Source organism: Temnothorax americanus, unplaced genomic scaffold (genome assembly GCF_048541705.1).
Source record: "Temnothorax americanus isolate GAGA-0224 unplaced genomic scaffold, ASM4854170v1 Scaffold22, whole genome shotgun sequence".
Lineage (NCBI taxonomy): Eukaryota > Metazoa > Arthropoda > Insecta > Hymenoptera > Formicidae > Temnothorax > Temnothorax americanus.
In genome coordinates, this window is record NW_027509360.1 from 3301799 (window position 1) to 3317732 (window position 15934).

General features: G+C 39.5%; 2 protein-coding genes across 5 annotated transcripts in view; one reads left to right on the top strand and one right to left on the bottom strand.

Annotated features, from left to right (window-relative positions):
• The window catches only part of Stet (stem cell tumor), a 374089-nt gene that overhangs the window by 189119 nt on the left and 169036 nt on the right, over positions 1–15934 (bottom strand). The window lies entirely within an intron of this gene.
• Positions 1–15934, top strand: part of LOC143898154 (uncharacterized) — a 185999-nt gene that overhangs the window by 36321 nt on the left and 133744 nt on the right. Inside the window, exon 4 of one of the 2 annotated variants that reach the window (XR_013257123.1) lies at positions 14647–15103. The exons of the other annotated variant lie outside the window; for it this stretch is intronic. The gene's annotated coding sequence lies outside the window, so the exon portion shown is untranslated. Of the gene's footprint in view, positions 1–14646; positions 15104–15934 lie in introns of those variants that run through there. 2 annotated transcript variants of the gene reach the window in all.

A 15934-nucleotide genomic window follows, 5' to 3' on the forward strand; every position in this document is an offset into this window, starting at 1 on the left:
TATACAAAATGTCCGCTGATTTTTATATTGAAGAAGTTACTTGCTTATAATGTATGTTATATTCTTAATTTCTTATAAATTCTCTTTTTTTTGAACAATAAAGCATAGATCTATACAAATTCTTTAATTTTCAGTATTTAGTCACTAAAATAATCACGATAAAACAATAATCTTAATTCGCTCTGCAGTATCTATGCTTTGAAGTGATATTCGGTGTTAGAATAGACCAGATTAGAATATAGCGCTTTGTATTCGAGCCTCTCGCGAAACGAGGATAGTTGCACGATGGTTTGGCGCCTCTATATCCGTTTTATTATGACGGGCTTACGGCTCGTCAGTGCTACAGAGGTTTCTCTGTAACGCCGCGATCCTCTTCCTGGTACATGCATTAGCGCACAATGGGCATTACACGGTAGCTCGCTATTCGCGAGCTACTATCGTCCCTTTTCATACCTTTTCAGCCGGCTAAAACGATGACTCGCCACTTTGTACCTACAGAAGGGGCGCGAATCACGAACTCGCTTCGAAAACTCCCCGGTGTCGAAACCCGCAAGGGAGGAGCAGGGCGCCCCGAGAGCAGAAAAATGTCCCTACCGTCCGATACATACGGAAGGACGCCGACCTCGACGGTGCGTGAGAAGGCGGAAGCACACGTGCGTATACGAGCGGAGCCGTAAATCAAGTCGTCGGCAAGAGTGCATCGATCTATCTCGATCCAGATCGCGTTCACGGATCGCGAGCAGGGTGAATCTGGGTAATTGCTACGCACGAAAATTCTTGGGCGAGAGAAACTCGACCGCGGTTATAAAATCGTTAGAACGATAATAAGAGTTCTCTCAATTCAATAATATCATGGTGTAAAACACTGGTTTTTCTTTAAACGCGACAGCGTCTGCGACAATACACGTTTAATAATGCCGTATTGCACCTCCCTCGTGTACGGCAATTCGCGATTTTCAGAGAGATTGTCGAGCGACAAAGTGTCAGTCGCGATTGTGTCCAGCGAAATGGCACAGATATGTATACCTCTCCATTACGAGACGGTCAAACGTAGTGCGCGCACTCAAGTGTTCACCTGTGCCGTGTGCAAATCCCCACAGGGTCTCCACCTATGCACATTGTGTACGAAACATATATATTCGTATACGCGCGCGCGCGCGCGCGCGCTCGCTCACGTACAATCCGCTTGGCTTCTCGACAACGGTTGTAACTGAGCACTGGCGCGGATGAATTTGCAGATAAGTACTCGCCGATGGCTAGCTATCCTATCGCCATAAATTACAGTCGCAAATTTACGACCGTAAAGCTGATTACGGTACCGGTCGCATGATAGACATGAAGCACGGTACAAAGAAATTGTCTCCTCGATTTAAAAGCGATCTTTCCGAACGTAATTAACGTTAATATTTATCTTAATGAATTCTGAACTAATGGAAGGCATATTCAATATATTTCTTGCACATATTTTCTGTTTGCCATAAGCATTCCTAAAAAAAAAAAAAAACAGTGCTGCAGCAATTACGCTGATACCGTTTCACGTACTTATATACAGATTTTATTTCGCGAATATTTGAAAAAAAAATCGAAATACAGAACGAGCCAACGCAACCCTCGCGAAGCATGCTGTCGCAAAGCGTTGTCGCGCTCGATGTCGCTATATGAGCTTTTCCGGCACTTTGAAAGCGCTATGAAGCCATTATTCTCGTCTCTCGCGTTGCGTTCGGGCGTAACACGTCGATGCGTCTCGATGACAACGAGCGTGTCTCTCGATCGCGTTTCGTGCCCGGAGGGGTTTCTCTCTGATAGAGAGAGGAAGAGAGAGAGAGAGAGAGAGAGAGAGAGAGAGAGAGAGAGCGCATTTGAGATCGATCGATTGGTTTGCCAGCAAACGGAGCGACAGCCAATTCGACGAGAGGATTTGACGTGTAATCGTCCGAATCGCCGTAGGCTATTCGGACGCAATTCGGCCGCGCGCCGGTTAACTCTTCCCCTATCGGTCTTCTATTTTTCTCGGTGTCTGATAGCCGCGATGACAGTCGCGGAGACGATGCGTGCGTGTGCTCAACAGCCTGCGGACAGCGACTCGCAGTTAGTGATGGTAATGTAGGTATTTTTGTGCGATACAGTGAGTACTTGATACATCGTGCGTTAAATTTCCGCAAGTTTTAGCCGTCGTCGAAGGAATTTTAAATGTTACCAAAAAAAATATTTAAGTGCGTCTTTAAAAATATCATCGTCTTATTATTTTAAGTGCTTTTTAAGATAATCCTAACATGAATTACCGTGCACATTTGATGCTTTTTTAAAGGATTCTTGCAGATTTGTGATAATGTGGAGATTCTAAAATTTTAAAACACAGACAGCGATATTTTTTTGTACTGTTTTCGTACTTGATTTACTTAAATATATGTAAATTTGACGAAGAGTTATCCTAAATCACTTTCGCACTCGCGTATATACATTCGAGAAGCGAATCCGATGGTAGAAAATTGAGACGTTTGAAACCGGAGCGTCAAAGCGGCGACATTAGCTCGAGCAGAAACGAAACAGCCGAGAGAGCGGAAAATATATATATCGAGAACGAAATCGAGAGGGGAACATCCCGGTTCGGTGATGTTTCAGTTATAATTCACTCCGGTAAAATGTCTATATCTCGCCACGCGCGATATCGAAAAGTGAGAGCACGTTCGTATACGTATCGTGCATGCTAACGAATTCCGACTGAATGGGATGAATAATCCGCGGTCTGAGTTGAAACGCGCAAAAATTACGAAAAAGATCACGAAAATGAAACCTCTCTCGCGGTAATGACGTTGCAAAATGCAGTCATATGCAATGTAGCTGAGAATCGCGCGATGTCTACGCGCATGTATTGAAGCTATTAGGTGATATTTAAGAATAAGATTTATATAAAAATTTTTTTAAATAAAAATTTTTTGAACAATCTCTATCCAACAACTTGATCACTTATCCAAACTTGTCAAGTAACCGTATACCGCGAATATTACGTAACCAAAATTTTTATCAATACTGTAAAACTGAATGATTTTATATTTTTCACTATAAAATATTTTGAAACGTTTGCCACTTATATATGGAGGGGTAAAAATCAGAGTAGTGTGAGTAAAATTTTTTTAAATATTTTCTCGTGTACATAGATGCAATTTGTATATCGTACAGATTGCATATATGCACACAAGAAAATATGTAAAAAAATTTGACTTACCCTACTCTGGTTTTTACCCCTCCATATATTTAGCAGTTTTTTCGCATGTGTGATGTGTCGTAAGGTCGTGAAATTTTAAGTGTTCTCTCTCTCTCTCTCTCTCTCTCTCTCTCTCTCTCTCTATTGATAAATTAATGATTTTATTCTTGTAGCTTGAGCGTTTCGTAACAACGTCGACATGAAATAGAAACTAAGGCTACTATTTTTCGCAAAAATGAGATCTAAGTCACGAATGCGAAAGTATCAGATCACATGATATTCCGTTAATTAAAAACCGAACTCGGACAAATTGATGAGAAAAACCCATGCTGTAATGCACATACAACCGAGAGGAGAAAGGTTATTTTTGATTCGAAAACTAGGTTACTCAAACAGTTTCTGAACTGAGAGCAACGTCTCTGTATTATACGCATTCTTCGTAGATTTGTTTGGAATTTTTTCACGCGTATTTACCAATAATTATCCATTAGTATATTATTGTATTTTATTGTACTCTGTTGATTTATATGATAGAATAGTCTGTTTACAATTCTTCTTGCTAAATTCTACTTTAAATACATAAATAATTATGCGTTAGTTTTAGTTTTCGATCGTATTGTTTAAAAAAAAAATCACTTTAGAGAATATCTTTTCTCTTAAACATCTCTTATTCCAAAGAAATGTGTTCTTGCTGCGAGAAGCAATCGTTTTCTGATATCAGTGTAAATATCAGAAAATCTCGTACTGCCGCGTGTATCCGTATGAAAGCATCGGTAGCCTCTTTCGGTCGAGGAAAGAATCTTTCCGTTAAAAATAAACGCGAGAGGCAAGAGATTAAGCTCCCAGCTAAACTCATCCACGTCCGACGTGAAACGCCGCGGTACGTCGAAACTAGATGAATAAAATAACAAAAGCATAAGTACAGAAATCGCTGCGCCGAGCTGGCTTGAAGTCGATCCTGTCAGAACAATAATTTATCATTTTTCCGACATTATATAGTCACGGTTATAAGATAGAACATTAGGGGTGCCCACGTCAACAGAGGGCAAAGCGAAACTGTATAGGGAGATTATTAAGAGTATTATAATTGATATAGGAAAGATTTATAAAACATTTTATCATTCTATATACACTATACAATAATTATAATATACTATGATATTAATTATATTTAAAAGTCGATAATACCTCTCTGAAAAATTGCACGATAGTGTCGTATTACTGTCATAGTGATGATATACAGATTCTTTAATATATCAAAGAGAAAAATTAAAGATAATATTTATATAGATTAAAATTTACCCACGATTGAATTTTGCTTGAGTTTTAAATGATTTACTTAAAACGTACAGCCTTCATTATTTTTTTCCTTGGACAAATTGCACAGTTACTTTTGCACTTCTATCGATGGAATTCGCAGAATCCGTCGGTATAACTCTCATTGGAGTGGGCGCCATCGATCAAACTTGGCCAAGTGGCTGCCAATCGAGTCGAACCTTCTCGAGTGCGTGGCTTCATTGGTGGCTGAACGACATTTATCTTCTTCCACGACGGAAAACATTTTCGACATTATCGCTCGTCGTCGCACATATGATCCCGCGTTCTGTCTTAAACTAGATTTATAATAAATTTTAGAAAATCGATCTAAAACTCAAAACTAACAAAATGTAATAAGTGGCTGTACCTGTGTATCAAGAAAGTATTTATCTTTTCTAATGTTAATTTTTATTGATTTTTTTACTTTATAGGAAAATTACAGTAAAACAATTTCCAGTTATTTTCGATCAATTTTCAATATAATATCATCTAGATATGTCATTTGTCAGTTCTAAACCTATAGGATCCGCGAACGAGGAGGATATAAATAAGCGACAGTTCTTGAAATTTTCATATACGAAGAATCTCTAAGTTTGAAGCATCATTCACAATCACAGAAGAGGAGCAAAAAATGCTCGGGATATGAAGTTCGCCTTAAATCGAATTTCGTATCTCTGTTAACTTCCTCTTTTTCTTTGCAAAATCTACTTTGTTAACAAACTTTCTGGAGTATACGAAGAAAAGTCTTGGGTACGTCGCCTAATTTTATCTAAGCTTAATTTAAATATATATATGCGTAATTCCTAATAATACTAGATGAAAAGAAAAGCTCTAAAGAAAATAAAAGTTCCAAGAAGAAGTTGCCAGCGAAAACGTTAATTAATTTTAATCGAAGTTTCTCTTGAACTTTATTTAATTCTCTACTATCTACATTTGATTGAGAAGATCAATGTTTGTAAATCAGGAGACAAGAATAACAACTAATTGTAAGAGAAAGGTAGAAGATACTACGCACGAAAAAAGTTTGAGAAGTCCCGATCGCTGCGGCGAAAGAGTCTGGATCAACGCACTGCGCATAACGAGAACGCGCAAAGTGAGAGTCCATGGGGGTCCGCGACTGGGTCCGCCAGGAATAGAAACCCGCGCTTATATAGTCGGCGACTTAGTCGTGGACTCTGAGTCAGACGCGAGGATTCCGTCTGGGAACTCGCACTCTCGCCAGCCCATCGGTTGCTCTCGGCAAATTTCTTTCTTTCCGCGCTTTCGTTTCATGCTCTCATATATGCCTTAGGCTACGTTCAAAGAGTTGGAAAAATTCTTAGAATATTTAACTCTGAATCTAGTAATGTCAAGGAAGTAGATTTAAAATTTCGAGGGGCAGTATTAAGGAATTACATGATTTGAAATCAAGTAAAAACACTGCAATCCAAATATAATATATATATTTCTGAGTTTATATACTATTCATGCTATAACTGTAACAATTCGATTTCAACGTAGCTATATTATATAGTGGTACAAAATATAACAGTTGCACGATGAATAAGAAAAGTTATATTTGAAAGGTATAAAAAGCGTTATATACCGTCGTCTCGTAAACGTGAAATTGCAGTTGTGCCATGACGATCAACATTCAGTAGCAACGGCTCTCGTTTATTTCGATGCAGATTGCTAGTCCAGCAAACACAAAAGAGCTTATAATATTAATAATTCTACTTCGCTGCTATTATCATATTTGGCGATGTTAGTGTAACACAATTTCCTCGAATAAACATCACGGTTACTATTCGTTGCGTTGCGTTTACAGCGCGCAACCAAAATTAACAGTTAACATAAGCGCGATTATTACGCCATGAATAGCGCGAATAAAATATCTTCGCTCTGTTTGCTCAGTTTGCTGCAATTTAATATAAGCGGCTATAAGCGGCATAATTTTCGCAAATCACAATCCCGAGGCTACTGACGAATGAAAATGATCCCCGTGTTTATTGGCAGTCTCTTGGAAAATTATGAATTGCTATTATGCGACAAACAGTCATTCGTTATTAATACCATGGCTATCATTACAATCCCTAAAATTTAATTTTCGAATTTAATTACAAATATTAGATTTGGTAATATCAGTGCGCTGGAATATAAATTGATGGTGATGAATATATAACACTGTAAATCCCAAGCGTGTGTTATTTCTATACGCATAAACGTTTAAAAATGACGCATTTGACTGAAGCTCGTTTTACATGTTTTGTTGCGTGTTAAATTAACACGTTTAATCGTATTAATACGTTCAACCGTGTTGAATGACGTCATTTAAAACGGCAAGAAATGTGTAAGAAGAGCTTTAGTTAAAATATCGCACTTGGATTTGCAGTGAACTTCTCACTGAGCTTAGTTTTCAATGCTATATCACACAGAAACGAACAGACATCACCAAAAATGATCTCTATTTTATTGTGACAATTGATGCGCGCGCGAGCTACGTTTTTTTGTATACTGGCGACATTAAGTATTCAATTCTCCGAGATTATAATGAATTCGAGATGTTTGATTTTGCAGTTGGATGTGTAGATTGACGCGATTCAGAATTTTGATAACGTGGGCGCGAAATTCGTCGTTGAAGGGAGGAAAGGAGCGAGAGGGAGAAGCGGAAACGGCCTCGCGGGGAGGGCGAACAACGGCGATTTCCGTAAGCGTCTTCACAAACGGGGCGCATTTAAACTTTTCCAATTCCCCGGCATTTCATTTCCCAGATGGTCGAAGCTTCGTCCGGACGACGCGTTTGCTTCGCGCGCTCGCTTCTTTTCCCGGTTTCTCTCGCCTGACGATGGCCGCCGCGTCTCGAAACGTTTTCGAGAAAAGTTCTCCACGGCGCCGGGGTCCATCCTCTGACATCTTCCTGCTCCCTTCGTCCTCGCAGATGTCTCGTTCGTCGTCGCGAACTGTCACGGTGTGAACCGGGCTTAAAACTTTCTCCGTACATCCGTTCGTTTTTCTCTTCATCTTTCCCTTCGAGCGGGGTTGTCAACCGTACTGGGGATTTGGCATTGGCCTTCGTCGTCTAGTCTAGTCCCTCTCTCTGTTCCCCGTCTAATCCATCGTTACCACGAACGGAATACGCACTCCGCAACGTGTCGTCTCTCTCGGTCCTGTTCTCCGAAGCCATTTTTGTATTTTATCCTCAGCTGCGATATTATTTCTCGCAACGACGGGTATTTCAGGAATCGTGACAAGACAGATATGTTCTTACATATGTCTGGATTCGCATTTATTTGTAATAAATTCGCACGATCTCAATTTTTGTCTAATAAGTAATAATTTTGATATCTGCATTTTGCATGAAAAGAGAATTCAAAATATAATCTATTTATAACAGAATAGTTTATAAAGACAAAATGGGAAAGATGAATTATTAATATCGTACAGATTATTAGTTTTAAATTTAACATCGTAAATCTCTGTCTCGGTTTTTATTGTTCTCGTTATTTCAAGGCAGACGCCAGAGATACATTTTTATTTATGTATATAATGCGATCATACATTTGTAGTCCCGTATAATCTTGGGTCTTAGTTACACGCGCCCTGATGCAGCTGTAATAAATAAAACCTCTTCTCCTCGTTGCTCTCTTTTCTGCACTACATCTCGAAGAAAAATTTTTATACATTTTATTATTAAATGCACCAATAGTTTTTCACAGTTTTCTGCAAACTGTTCTAAAGTTTTTTGATGCTCATACTCATAAATAATTTTTAAAGGAATTTAAATTGACCGTAACTGGCAATATATAACGTCTTTACCGATATGAACATTGAATCCGATATGAACATCATAAATAACTTATTCAATTTTTATTATCATTGACTTTTGAAAATTTTATTATACATTTGGATTGTTTTAAATCGTAAAATTTAAAATTATATAATATAACGGGGGAAATTTAAAATAGTGTTTGCGATATAAAATAATACATAGTTCAAAATTGCGTTTATAATACAAAATTATAATAAAAATTTTTACGAATTAATAAAAAAAAAATTTTTTTAACAGATTGGTTAAATGTTGTTTAGTGTTAAAAATAAGCGTATTTATTAATCGGAACCAAACGTACATTTATAACATTTAAATCATTCTGTTTTACCATTTTCTTGTATAAATATTGAATTAATAAATACAAGAGCGATTTTGAACTGTATTTGCGATTTTAAATCGCCAGACACGATTTTATATCTCGTGCGATTTTGCGATTAAAAATCAAATTGCATATCGCATTGCGACTCAAGAAAACCAATTGCGGTGCTAGCGATATATCGCAAAATCGCACAACCCTACGTGACATCCGATAAGACTCATTCTTCAATCGTTACGCGTTATCTCGCATTGTCGCGATAAATTCTCCATCAGTGAGAGCATCATATGCTCTCTTTCTTATTCACTATATCTCCCGAGAGTTGTCAACCGTCTCGTCGCGAATCCCGAGATACTTGGCATTGGCCCTCGTCGTCTGGTCCAATCGGTGTGTCTCGTCTGGGCGCGTTGCATTCGCGGACTCTTTCTACATGTGAGCCGTGCATTTTCGTCGATTTGCATAGCTTGGATCAAGAGCAAAAGAAAGAGAGAGAGAGGGGGGGGAGAAAGAAAGAAAGAGAAATGCCGCTTTCGTCTCGGCTATTTCCTGTCGCATTTTCCACGGGAATAGAACACCGACGTGCGATCGTCGACTGCATTTCTCGCTGGTGAGCCCCCTCCAGATGCATGGAAACCATCCCGAAACAGTGCACCAAGCCTGTCGGCCACGATGATGATGATGATCTAAGTAATGAGATGAAAGAGAGAGAGAGAGAGAGAGAGAGAGAGAGAGAGAGAAACGCGACCATTACTTCCTCCTTTCGTTCGTCGCGAGCTTTCTTCTTATTGCGGTACACTTTACGCGACTTTTGACTGAATTGCTCTATACGTGGCGTTACAAACCCATCAATCTTAGTTTTAGTGACAAGTTTTTGGATGAATTTAAGATCTAAAATTTGGGGGGGATATTTTTCTCTAGAAATGTATCTAAATAATACATTAAGAAGTTTAAAAAATCATTCAGATCATAATCATAATGATATTTAATCTGGGTGCAACGTTAAATGGAATATCTATCATTAAAAAAATTATTATGTTTCAAATGTTGTTGCGTAATTTCACGAAATCGATAAAAACTCATTGGAGTTCCGCGGAATAACGCGATGTGTAACCTGTGTTTTACGTGGGAATTTTCAGATTTTATTGCACATTTGCCGCGCCAGTGCACCTTCGAATTTATAACACCACGGTAACTCCGGCGTCGCATTGTAAATATTACAGCGATATTACTTATCGAAACGACTGAGAAAAGGGGCGATCGTCGTTTCCCGTTGAAGTTTAAGCAGATTTTCATTCTCCAAGTTGCGAGTTCCGATCGAGCCGCAAATAGTTTTCATTCGCCACGAGTTGCACTCCACCGGCGATCTCGGAGGATCATCGGAAGCCGGCTTTCAGACTCGATTGGTTTTTACGAGAAAAGCGGAGAAAGAGACGCCGATAATAAAAAGGCGACCAAGAATGCCCAGAAGTGGAAAAAGCTGGATGGAGGGGCGGAAGGGGAAGGTGTCTGAAGTACAAATTGGCTCCCCGCACACCGACTTCCTTTCTCATGGGAAGGAATCACAGAGTGTTCTTCGCCGACCGGCGAGAAGTTTAAAGCGGCTTTCGAGAAAACGTGGTCACCAATCGTCCGATGGATACGGGCGATCTAATAAATTTTAACCTTTCGCGCTCGGAACTCCAATGAAATGAGATGACTCCATTTTTGTGCAATAACCATAGTCAGTAATACTATTGCTGTGAACATTTATATACTCTCGTCATAAATAAAGTAATAATAACAGTTAAAAAGTTATTTAATAACAAATTGTTAAATAGAGAAAATTCGCTCTGGTCTTATTATAATACGACGCACACATCGAGCAAAATCTTTTCTTTGCATATAGATAATAGTAAAAAGGCAAAGTATTTTAACAATTGAATCAACTTACTCTAACGACAGTTAAGGTTAGTTTTACCCTACTGATGACCAGTCATTGCGATAGTAATCCTGCTCAGTACGAGAGGAACCGCAGGTTCGGACATTTGGTTCACGCACTCGGTCGAGCGGCCGGTGATGCGAAGCTACCATCCGTGGGATTATGCCTGAACGCCTCTAAGGCCGTGGCAATGATATCTCTAGGAGTCTCGTGAGTCGAAAGGCTCAAAACAATGCGACACACTACTAGGCGGCCGGGTAAAAAGTTAAGGGTAAAAAGTGTGTAACAAATACTATACCGCGCAATTCATCCGCCATTCATTCGCTCGCCGTTCTTAATCGAGAAAAAAGAACTTCGCATCAATGGGCGTCTTTCAATCTACGCCGCCGTAAGAACGATCTACGTGATCGAGATCGCTATATGCGGTTGTCAGCAATTTTCAGCTCGATCGGCGAGAAGAGAAGAAACCAAGGCGTTCCGTTATAGCCGGAACGACGGATCGACGTCGACAGCGTTCGGCCCTACGGCAATACCCCATCGGCGGAGGGTTCGATTAACGATTTCTAAGGGGTTGCTGCCCCTTAGGTGTCCCTAATAACCCCGCGAAATTACGCTCGCCGCTTATTGAATCCGTTACGGCGGCGCGCGCCCGATAAGAAGCGGCGCCGAAAGTGATTAATGACGAGAGGCGCCTCACTCTCGCCTTTCCTCGCTCTCTTTCTCGTCGGTGTTACGTTTTCGCGCCTCCCCCTCCTCCTCCGCCGCCCGGGAAAGATTAACGGACTTTCGACGATCGCTCATTTTTTGATTTTCGCGAGTCCTCCCTCCGGCAAGCTCGTCGGCGTGCCGTCACTGCCAGATTACCTCCGCGGATGGAGTTCCATGGTCTGACTGTGCGAATTTATTTCCAATCTACGAAGTCGCCCATTATCGATATTAGGGAACAGAAGATCGAATCGTTAAGTAAACACGATTCTTCTTCTTTTTTAATCTTAGCTCTGACGTTCGCATTAATATCCGTAATGTGAACATTTCACATAGAGCTTTTAATGCATCATAGTTGCCTTAAGTCCTCCTCTGTCCATTTACCCTCGAGAAGGCATAGAAATATCATGGAGTCGACAGTGGTTCTCCAGCTTGCTCTGTCCTAGGCTAGTTGAATGGTATCGTATTTAGAAGGTCCCTGACCGTTTGGTCAGCCCAACGAGTAGGTAATCTGCCTCTTGGTTTTTTGCCTTTAATCTTGCCTTCGATTATTAGTTTTTCAGTTGTTTTTCTGGAAATTTGGCTTGGGTATTGAAGGTATAAGCGGTTTATCATTCTCAGTAAACGTGTTGATTTTTAGTTCCTCTAATATCGACTTGTTTGTTCGATGTTCTGTCCTCTAATATCGTTACCTTAAGTAGAAATATAAAATAATATTATCTTCTTTTCTCTCATTCTTTTACTATATCATGTCCTGCAAAATCTTAAAAAATTATTTTTCTTTATTCTCACAAAAAAGTAAGAGATAATATCTCTCTCTCTCAAATAATTTTTCACCTATATAGGCTGCAGACGAGTAAAAATTTTAATTTTATATCCGTATTGTATAAAATTCCACTTGATCGCGTATTCGCAACGGTGACTGAATTATTAATATAAAACGTTTGCTGACACATCGATTGAACGCTCGTGGGCGACGTAATCAGATGCGGCGGTTCTATCGATTATCGGAAAAACGCGAATTCGATTCGCCGTTATTGCGGAAAAGAATTGATTAAGTTTAACGAATTCGTGCAGAACCGCGCGGCATCTGTCGCCGCGCAACGTCGCTGTGATTTCGATTTCGTCGGTGTAAGTACAGGTATTCCATCCTATAACGTCATACGTCAGCCGGTAATACGCAGACCTTTATGAAACTCCTTAATAAATGACCATGCAATAAATCACGTACTTTCGGAGACACTTCCCCGTCAGAATGAGTCCATATCTCCATCTCCGCTGAAACTGCTCGAATCTTTTTCGTCAGTTATCGTCGGCCATTAAATCTCGCACATCCGACACTTCTCAAAATACAAATACGGATGCACCCAGCATTCTATCTATCGTGATATTAGCGAGAATATTTTTGTATCGTGAACACATTCAATGCAAAAAAATTAAAAACAAAAATGATAAACCGTTTAACCAGCCTTTCATTAGAGAAGCAAAATAATTATACAAAAGTCGTGAGTATTTTGTTTTTGTTTATCCGAGTTGAAACAGAGATCTTAATTAGAGGTTAGAGATTAGAGATTTAAAATTAGTTTAGAATTTTATGTAAAATTTATTTTTGTAAATTTTTTTCGAAATTAACTGCATGATATCAACAAACGCAAAACTCAGTTTCCATCATATCCTCGCACGTCAACGGTCACTTTTTCGCACAGAGCGCTAAGAGGAATTAATATTTAATCATTCCTAGACAATTAATATCATCCTGTCTTAATCATCTTCCGTCGCGCGTCGTCGGTATATTTCGCAACCATTGCACCGTGTCCGACCATTCGTCTTTGTTATTACAAGCGACAACTAGGATGGTTATTACACCGCGGCGACAACGACGGGGACGACAACGTCGGCGACGGTCATCGATAGAGGACCGACGAATACAAAGGGCTCTCGAGATCCAGGGACAATGTGGCGCTCGAGCGGTCCCGAGAGCTGAGTGAATCGAAATTGGGATCACTGGGCTTTCAACGATTGATATACTCATGCGGCATAGCCGCGCGTGGCATATGCAATCCTCCTTCGTGCGACTTGACATCGCTCAAAAGATCGCAATTTCGCCGGCGGCCTCTCGAAACCAGGTTTATTGATTGAGCCGAACTGACTATAGACTCACCGAGCGGATCGCCGCTATGTATATTTCGGCTGTTTGGATCCACTCGTTATTGTGCTGCATACCGTATTATCCGATAGCAATATTTTAAGCGCAGCTATAATCGTATACAATACTGTTCTGGCAATAGAACTTAGGTAACTTCATTCATCAATTTTAATTCTTTAACCGCTTTTATCGCTTCGTGTTATTCGAATAACAATCGCGCCATTAACGTTTTAAACGTTCTCTTTCTGGAACTGTCGCTTCTTTATGAATTCTCTCTGACATCGTAGAAGCGATTATAGATTAAATTCTCGTATTTATGAAATATGCTCTTCTATATCTGCAACTTTCCTCGAATTCAATTTAAATGTGTTTACTTTTCCGTCCTGGTATAAAAATTTACACGCGACATGTATATCGCACAATGCAACTTGCGCAGTAAAAGTATACGACGCGAACTTATATATATGTAGTAAAAACAAAGCATGAAATCGCAAAGAGCTTATAGAACCACTGAGATATTTCTTTCGGTACGATATCGATTCGAGCGTATGCTAAAGACATCGCTTTTGCAATTTTCCACAAAATTGGTCCTGCATCTTTGTTGTTACGGTGGAAAAAATTACATGTCACGTTAGACGGATGAGCCATTATATGTCCGGAATTTTTTAACTTCGGAGAAGGGAAACACGGTGCGCTACTCCGCACTACTCGATTTTGCGATTTGCATCATAGTCACGAAAGGGCGTCCCCGCGTTCGCGATATTTTCCCGTGCTAATGTTGAAACAATGCTGTCGTTATCGCACGTATGTATGTTTTAAATTACGTAATACGTCACAATTAATCGTATGATAAAGAATTAAGATCGTCTCCCTGGATTTCCATATGTTGTACATTAAAAAAAAAGAGAAGTTAAAAAATATAGGGGGAGAGAGAGAGAGAGAAAGAGAGAGAATATATAAGGAACTAACGAGTAAAGTTTGTATCTCTTATAATCCTTAACGTTCGAGCCGAATACTGTGTTAAATCAATTTTGATATTCTTTTATCTCCTAGGAAAATCCGAGATGAACAATACTTGCAATATTGCAATATCCACGGATCGATAAAATTTTTGAGCGAATACCATGGCCTCGGAAGCATTAAGCTTGCTTCATATACGTGTATCATTTCTACATACATATTTAACATATGTATTATCCTCGATAATCCCTATTGGGGATCGGTGTTACAGAGAATATCCACGCGGGAAAAAGCATCAGCTTCGCATCGAGGGAACACGATGGACATCTCGAGCAGCCTGAGAGGAGGTGGAGGTGAAGACCGTATCCCAAAATTATCGGAAAGTTGTCGCCGCGATAATCTCACGAGAATAAAGTTTGCGGTATAAGCAACAATATTCGTCAGAAAGTCTGTTTTATCCCGTGCGCTGTTTTTACAAGTTCAATTAGCGAATGTTTTGAGTGAAAACCATGCTAGTAGCTGTCATTCTTTTAAAAGTTTCATCAGCTAACAACATTTTAATTTCACCAAGCACGACACGCATGTGTGTGCGTTTATTTTAATTTAAAAAATGCATTTTTCCCGTAAGAATACTTTTTGATTTGAAAATATTTTTTGTAAAATTTTTTTAAATAATATTACATATATGAACATTATATAAATAAATCTGATTTAATGTAAAAAACAAATAAAACTCACTATTTTCCTTTATAATAGTTAATGATTTTTTTATGAACCGATTTCTGAAAGGATTAATCGAAATTTGTTCTCTCTCTCTCTCTCTCTCTCTCTCTCTCTCTCTCTCTCTCTCTGTTTTAAGAGAGATTATAGGGAGCTTTCCAGCAAGCAACACAAACGTCGTTCTATCCTTCTTTTTTGGCAATGAGTAACAAAGATAAAATGACAAACTTGTGTCGACTTGTGCCACTTGCTAGAAAGCTCTCCTCCTACCTTACTTAAAATATTTTATACAACAGACACATATTTTTGAACATCTTTTTTTTCGCAAATCTTTTTACAGTCAAGTCTCGTTTGCTCTCCTGATAAGATAAACATGACGAGTTGTGCCGTTTTCACGATACCCTACAGACTCGGACGTATTACTCTGCGTTGGCACGGTAGAAAGAGAGCAAGTCGTGCCGTCAAATGATTTATGACTCGTCAGTTATATTAAGTATATGCGTCCTTGCGTCTTTTCCTAATCGGCACGATTCGGGTGCACTTTGTGAAATTACCCGCTATTCCTTGAGTCGTTTCGACTCGAATTTTCAACAGTTTTTATCCGCGAGTAGAGCGTCGCGACGACCGATATCTTTTTCCGAGTCCCTTCAGAAGTAGTTCCCGTCTCAATCTACTTGATGCAATTCCGAGCAACCTAGTGAGCCGCGCCTAATCCTGGGCGCCCGACGATTTATGTCCCTCTATTGAGGTCGGGCCTTTCGTGTATTTCGCAATTGTGCTATTTTTCAAACATTGCCTGATTATTTGATTTTAGGTTGATAGCATATTTCTCATATCGC